The following is a 19,875-nucleotide window of genomic DNA, read 5'->3' as shown; positions in this document are numbered from 1 at the left end:
ATTTTTTATTTTCCTTCTAGTATTTCTCAAACAAAAGCATGAGGGATTTACTTTTCCATCTTTAATAGTAATACAAATGTTATCATTTGTCTAGTAACTAGTGTTCTCTCAGTGGAGACTGAAATATGTGGATCTTATCTCTATGGTGACAAGACATGATATCATAGAAAAGTTGGTGGTGATAGTTCTCATGGGCCTGAAAATTAAATATTAAATATTGACTTCCTGACTACTAATGAAGAAGCTGTCGTGCAACTTATGTGAGAGATAACAGCATTTGTGCAACAGATTTAAATGAATCATATTCACTGGCTTCTCATTTATAAACTGTCATTATTATAAAACAGAATGAAGATATTCTGGGATCATTTGAGAAGTTAGCACAAGCTATAATTTTTGCATTCCAATCTAATATATACAAAATACTGACATTTGAGAGGAGTGTAAGTCATGAAAATTGTTTTTGTCTTTTGGCTCAAAGGTCTGGTTTCAATTAATTATGATGCAATTCATAGCTCTCAATTCCACATTAGTTCTTTGCTTTGAAATCTCAATTTCTATAATCATTAATAAATGAAATGTCTTTAGAAGGAATATATTACAGGGCAAATCTCAAAGATAAAATCCTCCACACTTTACCACCCAACCCCAGCAATACATACCCTTTCTTTCTTTCCTCCAACTGGTATGGTTGAACAATGTCCTGCTGTCTATTGTCTCATATGGCTGTTCTTATTGTTTGTATGTTAACCCAGATGTTGTTTAGGCTGTTATATCAGCTTTTAGCTGATGACTGTAGTATTTACTCACTAGACAGAATTCACAAAAATAATTAAATTCAATATTCCATATTTTTGCTCAGAAGGGAAGAAAACATAGTCTTATGTTTTATTAAAAATATTCTTCATAAACATAGGGGAAATATGAGGCCCATGAAAGTAGGGACTTTTCTTTTCATATCCCCACTACCTAGGATGTCACCAGGATCACTGCAGCATTTTAGGCACTCATTAAATATTTTTTAATAAAATAATGGATGAAAAAGTTAGCAGGGATATCTTATATGGTTGTTTTAGGATTTAAAATGCATACTCAACAGATATTAACCTGCACATTTGAACCATTGAAACCTGCACATTTGAACCACTGAAACTTTTAGTCACTGATGTCCTCAGATTGCAAATGAGGAAATTCCATGTAAGTGGCAGCACTGAGTATGAGCCCACACATTCTAGCACCAGGCACAGATGCAAGGATGTTTTAATACACTCAAATCAAGAAATGAGATAAACTATATTGACAGAATGCAGGATAAAAATTATGATCCTCTCAATGGGTGCTGAAAAAACATTTGACAAAATTCAACATCCTTCATAAAAATCTCAAGAAATTGGGAATAACAATAAACCACACAGAACATGGCGGCGAGGAGACGCTGCGAGTAAGATCTCCCATTAAAAAAAGTTAATAGGGAGGAAAAGCGGCAGGTCCCAGTGAGAACTGGGACACGGAAGATAAACGGGTGACTCCAGCAAACTACCCGAAGAAGAAAGTGGCCATAAAAGAGGACTAGAAGGGAGGGAAGCACAGAACCCTGTTCCCCTCCCCCGCCCACAGAGGCGGCACTCTCCGACTGGCAGAGAGGAGGAAAACAACAAACCAAAACGGCCAACAAGAACAAACAACGCAGCAAGCGGGACTGTGAGTGGAAAGGAACTATTGCAGCCACCACACCCCGTGAACGGGAGCTGAGGCGGTGAGCGAACGGCTCTGGGCGCCATTAGAGAAGAACAAAGACCCCGGGAGACGCGCACACAGCCTGGGCTGCCGGTAAGCTTGCGCGCTTGAAAAGCCAAGTGCAGACCGGGATCGTGGCTGCCCAGGTCCTCGCGCCTGCGACCTAGGCTTGCGGGGAGACGATCTAGGCTTGCGGGGAGACGCGCAGAGGTCCTCACTGAGGTGAAGGTCCCTCCCTGAGTAAGCAGGAACCAGGCACCCAGGCACGGGAGCAGTGCAAAAGGCGCCATTCCCGCGCCACTGAACTGGGCTACAGCCCGCGTCCTGTAACTGGGGGCTTTGAACTGAGACCCGGGGCATGAAAAATCGGGGTGTGGGTTCACCACGACGGTGGGGCACAAGGCAGACACAGCACCCCAAAGCTGTTGAGGTGTACCCTACCATTCCCGCTCTGTTCCCTGTCCCACGGGGTGGGGGGAGGCGAAAAACAGCCCCCCAAGGAAAATAGGAGAGATCTCTGGCGCCACCTAGCGACCAGGAAAAAAAAAGTCACTAACACCCCATAGAACAGGAAATTTCTTAAGACTGCTTGAAAAGGGGAGAAGGCTTCTGGAGGACCCAGTGGCCAGCTGGGAAGTTATTCCACGCCAGGCCCCTTCCAACCAGCAGTCTGAGCCCACAGAGGGAGCAGGCACCCACGTCCGGGGCAGACAGGGTGCGCAGAAGAGTGTGCCTGAAACCGGAGGCGCAGAGACTGCATCCCGCTTCGCCATTTTAGAACAGGGACATTTCTTCAGTAAAAACTGCCTAAAACCAGCAGAAAGCTCCCCCAGAAGACAGAGATGGCTCCTGGAAGAGCCAGAGGGGAGCGGAGAAGTTCACCCAAGATGCCAGTCAGTCCGAGCAACACAGTGTCCCAACGCATATGACAAATTAGAAAACAGACAGTAGGGAGTAGAAGAACCACACGCAACCTAACAACTCCTCAGGAAAGAAGCACACCACAAAAAGAAAACCACTCCCCAGATTGCAACGACAGCAACTTGGAAGAACTTCTGAGCCTTCCAGAAAGAGAATTTAAAATTGCCATGATTAAAAAAGTGATAGATCAGAAGAAGGAAACTGAGTCCCTAAAGAGGGAAAACAATGGTCAGAAGAATGAAATTGAGTCCCTAAAGAGGGAAGTAAAAGAAATGCAGGAGATCAAAGAATTAATGGAGGAACTAAAGAACTCCAGGAAAAGCAAGGAAAGCAGAATAGATGAAATGGAAGAACGAATAAGTTCTCTTGAAGACACCGAAATAAAAAGAACCAAAACAGAAAAGGAAAGAGAAGTACGATGGAAAAAGAATGAAGAAAGACTTCGGGAACTATCTGACTCCATGAGGAAAGGAAATATAAGAGTTATAGGAATTCCAGAAAGAGAGGAGAGAGATGTAGGAACAGAGAAAATATTCCAGGAGATAATTGAAGAGAACTTGCCAAATGCGAAGAAGGAGCTGAAAATTGATATACAAGAAGCAAGAAGAACACTAAACTTCCACGACGAAAGGAAAAACACAGCAAGACACATAATAGTAAAGCTCCCAAGAATCCAGGACAAGGAAAATATAATGAAGCTGACAAGAGGGAAGAAACAGATAACATTCAAAGGAAAACCAATCAGGCTGACATCAGACTTTTCTGAAGAAACACTACGGGCAAGGAGAGAGTGGAGGGACATAGTCAACAGACTCCAAGAAAACAGATGCCAACCAAGAATACTCTATCCCGCAAAGCTCTCTTTCTTCCATGAAGAAAGAATATGGACCTTCCCAGACAAAGAGAAACTCCGGAATTTCATTACGAATAAACCCCCACTCCAAAAAAATACTACAAGGAATCCTAAAACCAGAACCTCAGAGGGACGAATAACAACGAAAGAAGACCAAAAAAAAAAAAAAAGTTATTAAAAGAATAAATAAAATCAAAGGAAAGACAAACATAATGGCAAATACAGATGCTAACATATCAATATTAACTCTAAATGTAAATGGACCAAACTCTTCAATAAAAAGACACAGAGTTGCAGCCTGGATTAAGAAACAAAACCCAACCTTTTGCCGTCTCCAGGAAACACATTTAGCTACAAAAGATAAAAATAGGCTCAAAGTCAAAGGATGGAAAACAATCCTACAAGCAAATGGGCCAAAAAAAGAAAGCAGGAACAGCTATACTTATATCAGATAAAACAGACTTCAAACTCAAAAATATAAAAAGAGACCCCAATGGTCACTACATTATGATTAAGGGGACAATACTTCAAGAAGAAATAACACTCATTAACATATACTCACCAAACGAAAGAGCACCAAAATATATCAGACAACTGTTGTCCTCTCTGAAAACAGACATCAGAGAAAACACATACGTAGTGGGAGACTTCAACACACCACTATCAACAATGGATAGATCAACAAGACAAAAAATAAGTAAAGAAACTAAAGCTCTAAATAAGGACCTAGAGCATTTGGGCTTAACAGACATCTATAGAACACTAAACCCAAAAAAAACGGAGTACACATTTTTCTCAAGCGCACACGGATCATTCTCCAGGATCGATCACATACTGGGGCACAAGACAAACATCAAGAGATACACCAAGATTGAAATCATACCAACCATCTTTTCTGACCACGAAGGCATCAAACTAGAAATAAATCATAAAAAGAAGGCAAGGAACTATCCTACCTCATGGAGATTAAAAGCCACAATACTGGAAGACCACTGGGCTAACGAGGAGATCAAAGAAGAAATTAAAAAATTCTTTGAATTGAATGACAAGGAGGACACCAATATCCTAAATGTATGGGATGCAGCAAAAGCAGTAATAAGAGGAAAATATATAGCAATAGAAGCTCACATCAAAAAACAAGAAAGAACTCAAAGAAACAACCTAATCTCGAAGCTCAAAGATCTAGAAAAAGAACAACAAAAAAACCCCAAAACCAGTAGAAGAAAAGAAATAATAAAAACCAAAGCAGAAATAAATGAAATTGAAACTAAAAAAACAATCCAAAAGATCAATGAAACCAAGAGCTGGTTCTTTGAAAAAATCAATAAAATTGACAAACCCCTAGCCAGGCTCACAAAGGAAAAAAGGGAGAAAGCACAAATAAACAGGATCATCAATGAAAGAGGAGAAATCACAACGGACACAGCAGAAATCAAAAGAATAATCAGTAACTACTATGAACAGTTATATGGAAACAAGTTTAACAATCTAGAGGAGATGGACAAATTCCTACAACTCTACAATCACCCAAAGCTAGATAAAGAAGAAATAGAACACCTAAACAGACCAATTACAAGCAGCGAAATTGAAATGGTAATCAAAACCTCCCCAAAAACAAAAGCCCAGGACCTGATGGATTTACAAATGAATTCTACCAAACATTCAGAGACGAATTAGTGCCTATCCTTCACAAACTCTTCCAAAAAATTGAGAAGGAAGGGACAATACCAAACACGTTCTATGAAGCCAATATTACACTAATACCAAAACCGAATAAGGACAACACAAAAAAGGAAAACTATAGGCCTATCTCCCTAATGAACACTGATGCAAAAATCCTCAATAAAATTTTAGCTATCAGAATCCAACAATGTATCCATAAGATAATTAACCACGACTAAGTTGGATTCATTCCAGGGGCACAAGGATGGTTTAACATCCGAAAATCAATCAACGTTATCCAACACATCAACAAAAAGAAATATAAAAACCATATGATAATATCAATAGATGCTGAGAAAGCTTTCGACAAAGTGCAACACCCATTCATGATAAAAGCCCTTGAAATTCTTGGGATACAAGGAACATACCTCAACATCATAAAGGCCATCTATGACAAGCCAACAGCCAGTATCATTCTCAATGGTGAAAAGCTGAAAGCAATACCATTAAGATCTGGAACAAGACAAGGATGTCCACTCTCACCACTGCTTTTCAATATAATACTGGAAGTCCTAGCCAGAGCAATAAGACAAGAGAAAGACATCCAAGGAATCCAAACAGGAAAAGAAGAAGTCAAACTATCACTATTTGCAGATGATATGATAATATACATAGAGAACCCCAAAATCTCCACAGAAAAACTAATTCAACTCATCAATCAGTTCAGTAAAGTGGCAGGATACAAAATCAACACGCAAAAGTCAGTAGCCTTCCTATACACAAACAATAAATCTGAAGAAGAAGAAATCAAAAAAACCACCCCTTTTATTATTGAAACAAAAAAAATCAAATATTTGGGAATAAATCTAACAAAAGAGGTAAAGGACCTATACAAAGAAAACTATAAAACACTGTTAAAAGAAATAGAAGAATACACAAAGAAATGGAGAGACATCCCCTGCTCATGGATTGGAAGAATAAACATTATTAAAATGGCCATCCTTCCAAAAGCAATATACAGATTCAATGCTATTCCAATCAAAATCTCAATGGCATTCTTTAAAGAAATAGAACAATTATTGATGAAATTCATATGGAATCACCAAAAACCCTGAATAGCCAAAGCTCTACTGAAAAAAAAAGAAGGGAATGGAGGCATCACACTCCCAGACTTCAAACTATACTACAAAGCCATAATCATCAAAACTGCATGGTATTGGAACAAGAACAGACATACAGACCAATGGAATCGAATAGAAAATCCAGAAATAAACCCACAGATTTATGGTCAACTAATCTTTGACAAAGGAGCAAAGACTATGCATTGGAGCAAAGAAAGTTTGTTCAATAAATGGTGCTGGGAAAACTGGGTCGCTACATGCAAAAGAATGAAGCTTGACCACTACCTCACACCATACACAAAAATCAACTCAAAATGGATTAAAGAACTAGACATAAGACCTGAAACCATAAAATACATAGAAGGAAATATAGGCGAAACACTACGGGATTTGCACATCAAAGACATCTTTACAGAAACATCACCCAAAGCAGTGATAGTGAAGACAAAGATAAACAGCTGGGACTACATCAAATTAAAGAGCTTCTGCACAGCAAAAGAGACAATAACAAAAACAAAGAGAAACCCCACCCACTGGGAGAACATTATTGCACCCAACACTAATGATAAAGGACTGATCACAAAAATCTGCAAAGAGCTGATGAGACTCAGCAACAACAAAGAAAATAATCCAGTCAAAAAATGGGCAGAAGAGCTAAAAAGAAACTTCTCTGAAAAGGAAATGCAAATGGCCAACAGACATATGAAAAAATGTTCAACATCACTTGTAATCAGGGAAATACAAATCAAAACTACCATGAGATTCCATCTCACACCAGTGAGAATGGCACATATTAAAAAAACTAGCAACAACAAATGTTGGCGAGGGTGTGGAGAAAAAGGAACTCTTCTGCACTGTTGGTGGGAGTGCAAACTGGTCCAACCACTATGGAGAGCTGTGTGGAGATTTCTGGACCTACTAAACATAGAGCTTCCATATGATCCAGCAATTCCACTCCTAGGTATTTACCCAAAGGACACAGAAACATCAATTCCAAAGAGCACCTGCACCCCTATGTTTATAGCAGCACTGTTTACAATAGCTAAGCTTTGGAAACAGCCCAAATGCCCAAAAATAGATGACTGGATCAAGAAGATGTGGTACATATATACCATGGAATATTACTCAGCATTCAAAAAAGATAAACACATGCAATTTGCAGCAACATGGATGGCGCTGGGATCATGCTCAGCGAAATAAGCCAAAAAGAAAAAGAAAAATACCTGATGGTCTCACTCATAGCAGGAATCTAGAAAACTTAAATAAGGGACCAGGAAAATGAATATAAGAAAGTGAAAATCAAAATCAACAAAAAACTATGAACCAGAGACACTTTTTGGGGGGTGGGGGGCGGGAGGGGAAGGATTGGGGTCAGAATGGGGCGTTTGCAATTGTATGGGGGAATATAAAAATAAAATTTAATATTAAAAAAAACACAATAAACCACACATAATAAAGGTCATATGTGACTAATTCACAGCTAATATCATTCTCAACAGTAAAAGTATGAAAGCTTTTCCTCTAAGAGCTGGAACAAGAAAAGGATGTTCACTGCAAATTGATACTTTGTAATATTTACAAAACCAACTAAAATGCTAGATCTAAGTATAAAAAACATAATTATAAACATTGGGCCTCCCCTGGTGGCTCAGCGGTTGAGCACTGGGCTGCAAAGCTACCCACAGCCTCTGCAGCGCCTGTTCGATCCCCGGTCACCGGTGAGGGTCCCACATGGCATGCAGACCTCTCCTGCCATGCCCGCTGCTCCCCTCGGCAATGTATTTCATCAGTCTGCCTTTTCTGTTCCCCACTCTGGCTCTGGTGAATTCTCTCACCCTCCCATGCTTCTGACTGTACCCAGTGCTTGTATAAATAAATCTTTAAAAAATAATAAATATCTAGAAGACAATATAAAGGCAAATATTTGTGACTTTGGTAAAAGATTGCTTAGGCAAATCCAAATGCCTGGTCCTTCTAAGAAATACATGGTTAACTGGCTTTCATAACATTAAAAAAAGCCTTTTTGCTCTACAAAATATCATGTTAAGAGAATAAACACACACATACACAAACACACTCACAAACTGACAAAATATTGATAAATCATATAGGTGTAAAATACTTATATACTGAAAGTATAAAGAATTCTCAGAACTCAGTATCAAGCAAAGAAGCAGCCAATGAAAAGAATGGGCAGAAGGATTTTATCACATAGCTTATGAAAGAAGATATACATGTGACAAACAAGCATATAAAAAGTTAACACAATCATAAAGAAAATAATTAGGGCCTCCCCGGTGGCGCAGCAGTTGAGTGCTGGGTTGCAAAGCTGCCTGCAGCCTCTGCAGCACTGGTTCAATCCCCAGCCGCTGGGCGAGGGTCCCACATGGCACGCAGACCTCTCCTGTCTCACCCACTGCTCCCCTCAGCAGTGTGTTTCGTCAGTCTGCCTCTTCTGTTCCCCGCTCTGGCTCTGGTGAATTCTCTCACCCTCCCACACTTCTGACTGTACCCAGTGCGTGAATGAATGAATGAATGAATGAACAAATAAATAAATAAATAAATCTTTAAAAAAAAGAAAAAGAAAATAATTAAAACTACAAAGAGAACACTACTATCTGAAAGACTAAAATTAAAAAGACTTAAAAAGACTTATACAGTATTAGAATGTGTTGGAACTGTAACTCTCATTCAATGCTGGTAGTAATGTGAAATGGTAAAAGCACTTTGGAAATAGTTTGGCAGTTTCTAAAAATATAAAAAATATATGTACTACATAATTCAGCTACTCTATAAGTATTTTCAAAAAAAAAAAAGTGTCTACACAAACACCTGTCTGAAAAGTATAACAGAGTGATCCCCAGGAAAAGGGGAGGTTCCAGGTTCCCTGCCCCACCCAAGAAGGGGTGAAGCTGAGTAGGGAGGAGAAGAAGCTGGAGAGTAGTCTGGAATGGGATGGAAGCAGGATGGAGAGCCAGAAGGTGACCTGAAGAAGGCACAAAGAGCAGAGAGACATGTGAAGAAACTGTGTTTGTTCTTTGGCCTTGGACTGGGTGAAACAGATGTGAGTGAGAGACCCATGGGGAGGTTAACAATGGCAGCTTTTATCTTGATTTTGATTTTGCTCTTTTCCTCCCATTCTTGTCTGACTGTTTTTATAGGTCCTGCCGGAAGGCACTTTGGACTTGTGACAGGTTTTTGGGCCTTGTTTTAGGACAATCCTGTTTGGCTGAACTTTTACCCAAGAAGGCATGGGTAACTGGGTGCTAGATTTGTAAGCAATACTCTTAGTCTTTTCTGTATTGCACACTAATTATTTAAAGTTCCTTTGCAGTAAAGGTCTTATATATTTTGTCCTAATGTGGCAGATGGCAGAAGCTATTTAGAGCGGGCAGGTTTGGGGTTACTGGGGTGCCCTTCTCCCTGCCCTGTAACAATAGCAGCTTTATTTCTAATAACAAAAAATGTAAATAGCCTACATGTCATCAACGTGTGAATAGATAAATAATTGTGGTATATCCATTTAATGAAATCCTACTCGTCAATATAGAGAAAAGAACTGATATGCACAATATCATATATGAATTTCAAAGTAATTATACTGAATCCAGATGAGATATTACATACTGAATCATTCCACTCACATAAAATTCTAAAAACTAATCAATAGTGATTGAAAGCACATCAGTAGTAGTTTCTTGGTAGCTTACAAAAGCTTCCTAAGTTACATTTTTGGTGATGAATATATTCATTATCTTGATGTCAAGTTTTCATGGTTGCATACATGCATCAAACTTATCAACTTTAATACTGCAAGAATTTTGTAATTTATAGTATGTTGTTTATTACCTCAAGAGAGCTGTTTATAAAAAATGATAATACATATATCACAAAGAATACATATCATAAATATACAAATAACTTCTACATATCAATATAATAATAAATGCCATAAAAATAGACAAGAGACTTGAGAAGTAATTTTCACAAGATCAATAAATACATTTAAAGTTGTTCATCAAGCACTACTTTTCAGGGAAATGATAATTTAAAAACACAATTAGAATAGCTAAAATTAAAGACAGACACAATGAAATGTTAGTAAGAGTTTGCAGCAACAGAAATTTTCATACATTCTTGGTGGTGATAAAATGGAACAACCACTTTGGAAAACTTTAGCAATTTCTTATACATTTTAAACCTACATCTATGTAAGATGTGGTAAGAAAACTGGAAAAACTTACAGAGCAATTGCTAATTTGCAAAAAGAAAGAATATAATGTGAATATATATGAAATTAATCAAATAAGGTGAAAATTACGTATAGCAAAACTACCTCAATAGTTTAGGAAAGTATCATGTGGGGTGATGAGAAGAAAACACAATGTTCCCTTCAGGGGCTGGTTCTCTAGTTGATTCCCAGAAGAAGTATTTGTTTGCCCAGGTCCTAATGAAAGTATTTATTTCTTTTACCCTAGAATCACATTTATTTATTCTAGTTTTCCACATAATGAGAGGTTCTTGGGAACAGATATATTTCCAATGTCTTGTCCATTCTAGGTGGATGAGAAGGTAGGCGATAAAAATTTTTTTTAATGGTATTTTATCCTAGGTCACATATTGCCATCTTCCTAAGTCTAAACAAACATCATTCTGAATTCCAAGTCTTTCATTTCTTTTATATTCTTATCCTTGTCTCTGAACAAGGATACTCTCATTTTAAATGTATTAAAGTATATCAGGCTACATATATAGAGAACTGATTTATTTAATATTTTTCTCAAATTAATTTGTATAGTTGCTTTCAAATTTCATTTTGAATTTTATACAATATTCTAGTGTGTGAGATACCACAATTTATTCATTGTCATTTGAGCTATTTCTAAGCTTTTGTTATTATAAACACAGTATTGCTATGAATATCCTTGTACTTATCTTCTGTTGTACAGATGGGTTGGTTTTTCTTGATGTATATTTAGGAGTGAAATTTCCACACCATAAGGCATAGAATGTTCAGGTTTAGGAAAAAATGCCAAATTGTTTTTCAAATTGGATGCACTAAATTATACTTTCTTCAGCAATATCTAAGAGATCCTCTCACTATACATGCATTTTAATACCTTGTGTTATCTGATTTCATAATTTTTTCAAGCAAATGTAAAATGGTAACAATTTTGATTTGGATTTTTATAATCACTAATAATCTTAGGCATTTCTTTATATGCTTACTGCCAAATATGAGTCTCAGTTTCGAAACTTCCATTTATAACTTTCAACCATTTTCTTATTAATTTTATTTTGCTTCTTATTGATTGGCAGTAGAATTTTATTTATTATCCACACCACTACTTTGTCAGTTGTATGATTATCATCTCCCAATTTGATCTAGTTTCTAATGTTCTCCTTTTTAACAAAGTCAGATGTATCAATTTTTTTCTTGGACAAAGGTTTTTATATTAGTGTAGGAAACTCTACTATTTTGAAGTTTAAAGAATTACCTGTATTTTCAACTAAGGGGTTTTAAGTACTAATTCTTTGGAATCAATTTTTATCCACTATTAGGTAGGGATCTAATTTTATCTTTAGCCATTTGGATAACCATGTTTCTCATCTTCCATTTATTGAATATTTCCACCTTTAAGGAGAGATCGTGCATGCTATTTCTTTCATGTGACAACGTTCTAAACATGCTTGTTATGTTTTAGCATTTCTATTTACTGGCTAGATCATATTGTATCTCTCTGCCTCAGTACCACATTATCTCAATTATTAAGACTTCAAAATATATAAGACAAGTGCACCCATTTTGCATTTATTCAAATAAGCCTTGATTATTTATTGGCTCTTTATTTTTTCATATAAATTTTATAATCATATGAACAAGCTCCATTAAAAATGACACTATAGAAATTTCTGTTGGAATTACATGAAATCTGTAGGTCTACTTCAGGAAGTTAATTTTTTTTTTACAATATCTCTTAAGTTTTTTCAGTTATTTTAATTGCACTAAAAGTTTTATAATGTACCTGTATTTAATATATCTTTGATAGAATTATTCATACATTCCTGCAAATGATATTTAATATATTCTCTAAGAGTCTGTTCCCCAACCCTCAGGTGTTTGTTTCTGATATATATACATTTTGTTGACTTTTTATATTGTCTCTTGCTAGGTTTATGGATTATTTTGCATATGCTATGTGAATGATAAAAGTTTCATCTCCAGAGATCTCTGGCGCCACCTAGCGACTTGAAGCCAGCAGAGGCGCCTAGAGGAGCCAGTGGCCGGCTGGGGAGTTAGCCCACGCCGGGCCCCTTCCGACCAGTAGTCTGAGCCCACAGGGGGAGCGAGCACCCACAGCCGGGGCAGACCAGGCGCGCAGAAGAGTGTGCCTGAGACCGGACGTGCAGGGAGTGTGTCCCACATCAACATCTTAGAACAGGGACATTTCTTCAGTAAAGACTACCTGCAGAAGGCTTCCTCAGGAGCCAGAGGTGAGCAGGGGAAGTTCGCCCATGCCAGACCCCATCTGGCCTGCAGTCCAAGCCCAGAAGGGGAGCAGGAACCCACCGCCGGGGCAGACCAGGCGCACAGGGGAGTGTGTCCCCACATCGGCATTTTAGAACAGGGACCTTTCTCCAGTAAAGACTGCTTGAAACTGACAGATGACTCCTGGAGGAACCAGAGGAGAGCAGAGAAGCTCACCCAAGATGCCGGCCAGTCCTAACTACACAGTGTCCCAACGCATACGGCAAATTAGAAAACAGACAGTAGGGAGGAGAAGAACCACACGCAACCTAGCAACTCCCCAGGGAAAAAGCACACCACAAAAAGAAAAGCGGCCCCCAGATTGCAACGACAGTAACTTGGAAGAACTTCTGAGCCTTCCAGAAAGAGAATTTAAAATTGCCGTGATTAAAAAACTGACAGAAGTCATAAAGGAAAACAATGATAAGGGAAAAATAAACAACGATCAGAAGAATGCAATTGATTCCCTAGAGAGGGAAAACAATGGTCAGAAGAATGAAATTGAGTCCCTAAAGAGGGAAGTAAAAGAAATGCAGGAGATCAAAGAATTAATGGAAGAACTAAAGAATTCTGGGAAAAGCAATGAAAGCAGAATAGATGAAATGGAAGAACGAATAAGTACTCTTGAAGACACCGAAATAAAAAGAACCAAAACAGAAAAGGAAAGAGAAGTACGAAGGAAAAAGAACAAAGAAAGACTTCGGGAACTATCTGACTCCATGAGAAAAGGAAATATAAGAGTTATAGGAATACCAGAAGGAGAGGAGAGAGATGTAGGAACAGAGAAAATATTCAAAGAGGTAACTGAAGAGAACTTCCCAAATGTGAAGAAGGAGCTGAAAATTGATATACAAGAAGCAAGAAGAACGCCAAACTTCCACGACGAAAGGAAAAATACAGCAAGACACAAAATAGTAAAGCTCCCAAGAATCCAGGACAAGGAAAAAATAATGAAGCTGGCAAGAGGGAAGAAACAGATAACATTCAAAGGAAAGCCAATCAGGCTGACATCAGACTTCTCTGAAGAAACAGTACGGGCAAGGAGAGAGTGGAGGGACATAGTCAACAGACTCCAAGAAAACAGAGGCCAACCAAGAATTCTCTATCCCAAAAAGCTCTCCTTCCTCTTTGAAGAAAGAATATGGACCTTCCCAGACAAACAGAAACTCCGGAATTTCATTACAACTAAACCCTCACTCCAAAAAATACTACAAGGAGTCCTAAAGCCAGAACCTCAGAGGGATGAATAACAATGAAAGAAGGCCAAAAAAAAAAAGTTATTAAAAGAATAAATAAATAAAATCAAAGGAAAGACAAGCACAATGGCAAATACAGATGCTAACATATCAATATTAACTCTAAATGTAAATGGACTAAACTCTTCAATAAAAAGACACAGAGTTGCAGCCTGGATTAAGAAACAAAACCCAACCTTTTGCTGTCTCCAGGAAACACATTTAGCTACAAAAGATAAAAATAGGCTCAAAGTTAAAGGATGGAAAACAATCCTACAAGCAAATGGACCAAAAAAGAAAGCAGGAACAGCTATACTTATATCAGATAAAACAGATTTCAAACTCAAAAAGATAAAAAGAGACCCCAATGGTCACTACATTATGATCAAGGGGACAATACTTCAAGAAGAAATAACACTCATTAACATATACTCACCAAACGAAGGAGCACCAAAATATATCAGACAACTGTTGTCCTCTCTGAAAACAGACATCAGAGAAAACACATACGTAGTGGGAGACTTCAACACACCACTATCAACAATGGATAGATCAACAAGACAAAAAATAAGTAAAGAAACCAAAGCTCTAAATAAGGACCTAGAGCAATTGGGCTTAACAGACATCTATAGAACACTAAACCCCAAAAAAACGGAGTACACATTTTTCTCAAGCGCACACGGATCATTCTCCAGGATCGATCACATACTGGGGCACAAGACAAACATCAACAGATACACCAAGATTGAAATCATATCAACCATCTTTTCTGACCATGAAGGCATCAAACTAGAAATAAACCATAAAAAGAAGGCAAGGAACTTTCCTACCTCGTGGAGATTAAAAACCACACTACTGGAAGACCACTGGACTAATGAGGAGATCAAAGAAGAAATTAAAAAATTCTTTGAATTGAACGACAAGGAGGACACCAATATCCTAAATGTATGGGATGCAGCAAAAGCAGTAATAAGAGGAAAATATATAGCAATAGAAGCTCACATCAAAAAACAAGAAAGAACTCAAAGAAACAACCTAATCTCGAAGCTCAAAGATCTAGAAAAAGAACAACAAAAAAACCCCAAAACCAGTAGAAGAAAAGAAATAATAAAAACCAAAGCAGAAATAAATGAAATTGAAACTAAAAAAACAATCCAAAAGATCAATGAAACCAAGAGCTGGTTCTTTGAAAAAATCAATAAAATAGACAAACCCCTAGCCAGGCTCACAAAGGAAAAAAGGGAGAAAGCACAAATAAACAGGATCATCAATGAAAGAGGAGAAATCACAACGGACACAGCAGAAATCAAAAGAATAATCAGTAACTACTATGAACAGTTATATGGAAACAAGTTTAACAATCTAGAGGAGATGGACAAATTCCTACAACTCTACAATCACCCAAAGCTAGATAAAGAAGAAATAGAACACCTAAACAGACCAATTACAATTAGCGAAATTGAAATGGTAATCAAAAACCTCCCCAAAAACAAAAGCCGAGGACCTGATGGATTTACAAATGAATTCTACCAAACATTCAGAGACGAATTAGTGCCTATCCTTCACAAACTCTTCCAAAAAATTGAGAAGGAAGGGACAATACCAAACACGTTCTATGAAGCCAACATTACACTAATACCAAAACCGAACAAGGACAACACAAAAAAGGAAAACTACAGGCCAATCTCCCTAATGAACACTGATGCAAAAATCCTCAATAAAATTTTAACCATCAGAATCCAACAATGTATCCATAAGATAATTCACCACGACCAAGTAGGATTCATTCCAGGGACACAAGGATGGTTTAACATCCGAAAATCAATCAACATTATCCAACACATCAACAAAAAGAAATATAAAAACCATATGATAATATCAATAGATGCTGAGAAAGCTTTCGACAAAGTGCAACACCCATTCATGATAAAAGCCCTTGAAATTCTTGGCATACAAGGAACATACCTTAACATCATAAAGGCCATCTATGACAAGCCAACAGCCAGTATCATTCTCAATGGTGAAAAGCTGAAAGCAATTCCATTAAGATCTGGAACAAGACAAGGATGTCCACTCTCACCACTGCTTTTCAATATAATACTGGAAGTCCTAGCCAGGGCAATAAGACAAGAGAAAGACATCCAAGGAATCCAAATAGGAAAAGAAGAAGTCAAACTATCACTATTTGCAGACGATATGATATTATACATAGAGAACCCCAAAAACTCCACAGAAAAGCTAATTCAACTCATCAATCAGTTCAGTAAAGTGGCAGGATACAAAATCAACACGCAAAAGTCAGTAGCCTTCCTATACACAAACAATAAATCTGAAGAAGAAGAAATCAAAAAAACCATCCCTTTTCTTATTGAAACAAAAAAAATCAAATATTTGGGAATAAATCTAACAAAAGAGGTAAAGGACCTATACAAAGAAAACTATAAAACACTGTTAAAAGAAATAGAAGAAGACACAAAGAAATGGAGAGACATCCCCTGCTCATGGATTGGAAGAATAAACACTGTTAAAATGGCCATCCTTCCAAAAGCAATATACAGATTCAATGCTATTCCAATCAAAATTTCAATGTCATTCTTCAAAGAAATAGAACAATTATTGATGAAATTCATATGGAATCACAAAAAACCCCGAATAGCCAAAGCTCTCCTGAAAAAAAAAGAAGGGAATGGAGGCATCACACTCCCAGACTTCAAACTATACTACAAAGCCATAATCATCAAAACTGCATGGTATTGGAACAAGAACAGACATACAGACCAATGGAATCGAATAGAAAATCCAGAAATAAACCCACAGATTTATGGTCAACTTATCTTTGACAAAGGAGCAAAGACTATGCATTGGAGCAAAGAAAGTTTGTTCAATAAATGGTGCTGGGAAAACTGGGTCGCTACATGCAAAAGAATGAAGCTTGACCACTACCTCACACCATACACAAAAATCAACTCAAAATGGATTAAAGAACTAGACATAAGACCTGAAACCATAAAATATATAGAAGGAAATATAGGCGAAACACTACGTGATTTGCACATCAAAGACATCTTTACAGACACATCACCCAAAGCAGTGATAGTGAAGGCGAAGACAAACAGCTGGGACTACATCAAATTAAAGAGCTTCTGCACAGCAAAAGAGACAATAACAAAAACAAAGACAAACCCCACCAACTGGGAGAACATTTTTGCACCCAACACTAATGATAAAGGACTGATCACAAAAATCTGCAAAGAGCTGATGAGACTCAACAACAACAAAGAAAATAATCCAGTCAAAAAATGGGCAGAAGAGCTAAAAAGAAACTTCTGTGAAGAGGAAATGCAAATGGCCAACAGGCATATGAAAAAATGTTCAACATCACTTGTCATCAGGGAAATGCAAATCAAAACTACTATGAGATACCATCTTACACCAGTGAGAATGGCACATATTAAAAAAACTAGCAACAACAAATGTTGGCGAGGGTGTGGAGAAAAAGGAACTCTTCTGCACTGTTGGTTGGAGTGCAAACTGGTCCAACCACTGTGGAAAGCTGTGTGGAGATTTCTGGACCTACTAAACATAGAGCTTCCATATGATCCAGCAATTCTACTCCTAGGTATTTACCCAAAGGACACAGAAACATCAATTCCAAAGAACACCTGCACCCCTATGTTTATAGCAGCACTATTTACAATAGCTAAGCTTTGGAAACAACCCAAATGCCCAAAAATAGATGACTGGATCAAGAAGATGTGGTACATATATACCATGGAATATTACTCAGCATTCAAAAAAGATAAACACATGCAATTTGCAGCAACATGGATGGCGCTGGAAGGGATCATGCTCAGCGAAATAAGCCAAAAAGAAAAAGAAAAATACCGGATGGTCTCACTCATAGCAGGAATCTAGAAAACTTAAATAAGGGACCAGGAAAATGAATAACTATAAGAAAGTGAAAATCAAAATCAACAAAAAACTATGAACCAGAGACACTTTTAGGGGGGCGGGGCGGGAGGGGAGGGATTGGGGCCAGAATGGGGGGGCTGCAATTGTATGGGGAATATAACAATAAAATCTATTATCTAAAAAAAAAAAAAAAAGTTTCATCTCCAAATATTTTTTGCTTTTCTAGCCTACATCCTAATATCTTTCTTGTTTCTTCTTATACTACCTAGGCCCTCCAATAAAACATAGAATAGATGTTGTAGTTGTAGACATACTTGACTTGCTCATTATTTTAACAGATTTGTTTTCATTGTTATTCTATTTAAGGTGATGTTTGTTCTAGATTTTTTGTGAAAAATTTTCACTAGGCTTTGGAAATTCCATCAATTTCTGATTTACTAAGTGTTCACATTTTTTAAAATTGTAATTGCATAAGAAAAGTAAATGCCTTTTCTGCATTTATAATGCTCTCTGAGTATAGGAAATGTAATTTATTAGAACAGAAACTTTTGGCTCCCAGAGAATAGTTCTCCAGGGCTTTTGGCTGTGCCCCCTGTAATCTTGGTTCCATCTTCTGAGTCATTCTTCTAAGAGAAAGGCCCACATTGGCATCTGAATAGTTCTCTCAGACTTTCTCCCCAAGATGCCTCTTTTCAGTTTGAACAACTCTTTTCAATCCAAGGAAGCACAAATCCTTTAAAATTTTTGTGTGCTTCTTATATATTAGATTATGTAGACACTATTAGATAAAAGCCATGTATACACATATCTTTAATTTAGGCTCATTTTTACTTTGGCTCATTTCTACTTTGGCCTAAGGTGCTATGAGACAATGTCCTTAAACTTCTTTGAAACCCTTTTTCTAGCTGAAAAGCTGTAGCAGCCACCTCAAATTTCTTCGGGTCTTATAAAGGAATAAATGAATAGTTGGAACCATGACTTATTCAGATCTCAAATAGATTTTGGAATAAAAGTTCTTACAATCTTACTTGATTAATTTAAACCAATTCCGGTAGTTTAAAGAATATAAAAGCAAGAACAGCCGATTCTCAGGAAAAAGTGAAGGTAAATATTTGAATAGGTCAATAAAAAGGAGTATAAGAAAATTAAAGTAAAATTAACAATTCATTTTTGTTTCATTTTTAAAATGGCTACAATTGTGATACGTTGCTCCAGGATTGGTTAATTTTTCCTTTTAATTTTCAAATGTCAGAATATTTGGGTGAGAAACAAAGAAAACTGATTTTTACCTCCTGAATTATAAATTAAATTTAAAGGGGTTAGGCTATGGTCATCAGTCTCTTTCTTTTCTAAGTTTCTACACTTGATCTTAGCCAAAAGGCCGAGAAGAAATCTTCTTTAAGCTTCTGAAAGGAACATAAAAATACTGTAAAATGTTCTGGGAACAAGATTCCTTCCCATTCTAGCTGACAAGAGAGCGAATTCACTTGCATAGACTTGAAGTCTAGGAAACAGCTATACAAAATCTGCTGCTGGTGGGTAAAGTCAGTCTTTTCAACTCTCACTAATTACCATGGATCCCAATAAAGATTTAATTAATGGATACTAAGCATCTCGACAGTGCATTTTTTTTAGTAAAGAAGAGATTAAATCCTGCATTGCATCTGTGCATACATAGCATCAATGTATCTTTAGTTTTAAATAACTTAGAATGAGAATTACATATTTACTGTCAATAACTCATTGTTGTACTGATGGAGGAAAGAATAGAAAACCTAAAGGAGGCATCACAAGACTAAAACCTGACTCACACAAGATGGTGGGGGTAGAGGGGCTTAACATGACCATTAACCCAGCTATAGAAATCAAGATTCTTAGGGGCCAGTGCCTTATCACAAGGCTTAA

Source organism: Talpa europaea, assembly GCF_964194135.1.
Source record: "Talpa europaea genome assembly, chromosome: 13".
Classification (NCBI taxonomy): Eukaryota; Metazoa; Chordata; class Mammalia; order Eulipotyphla; family Talpidae; genus Talpa; species Talpa europaea.
Note: the sequence above shows the minus strand (reverse complement) of the source record.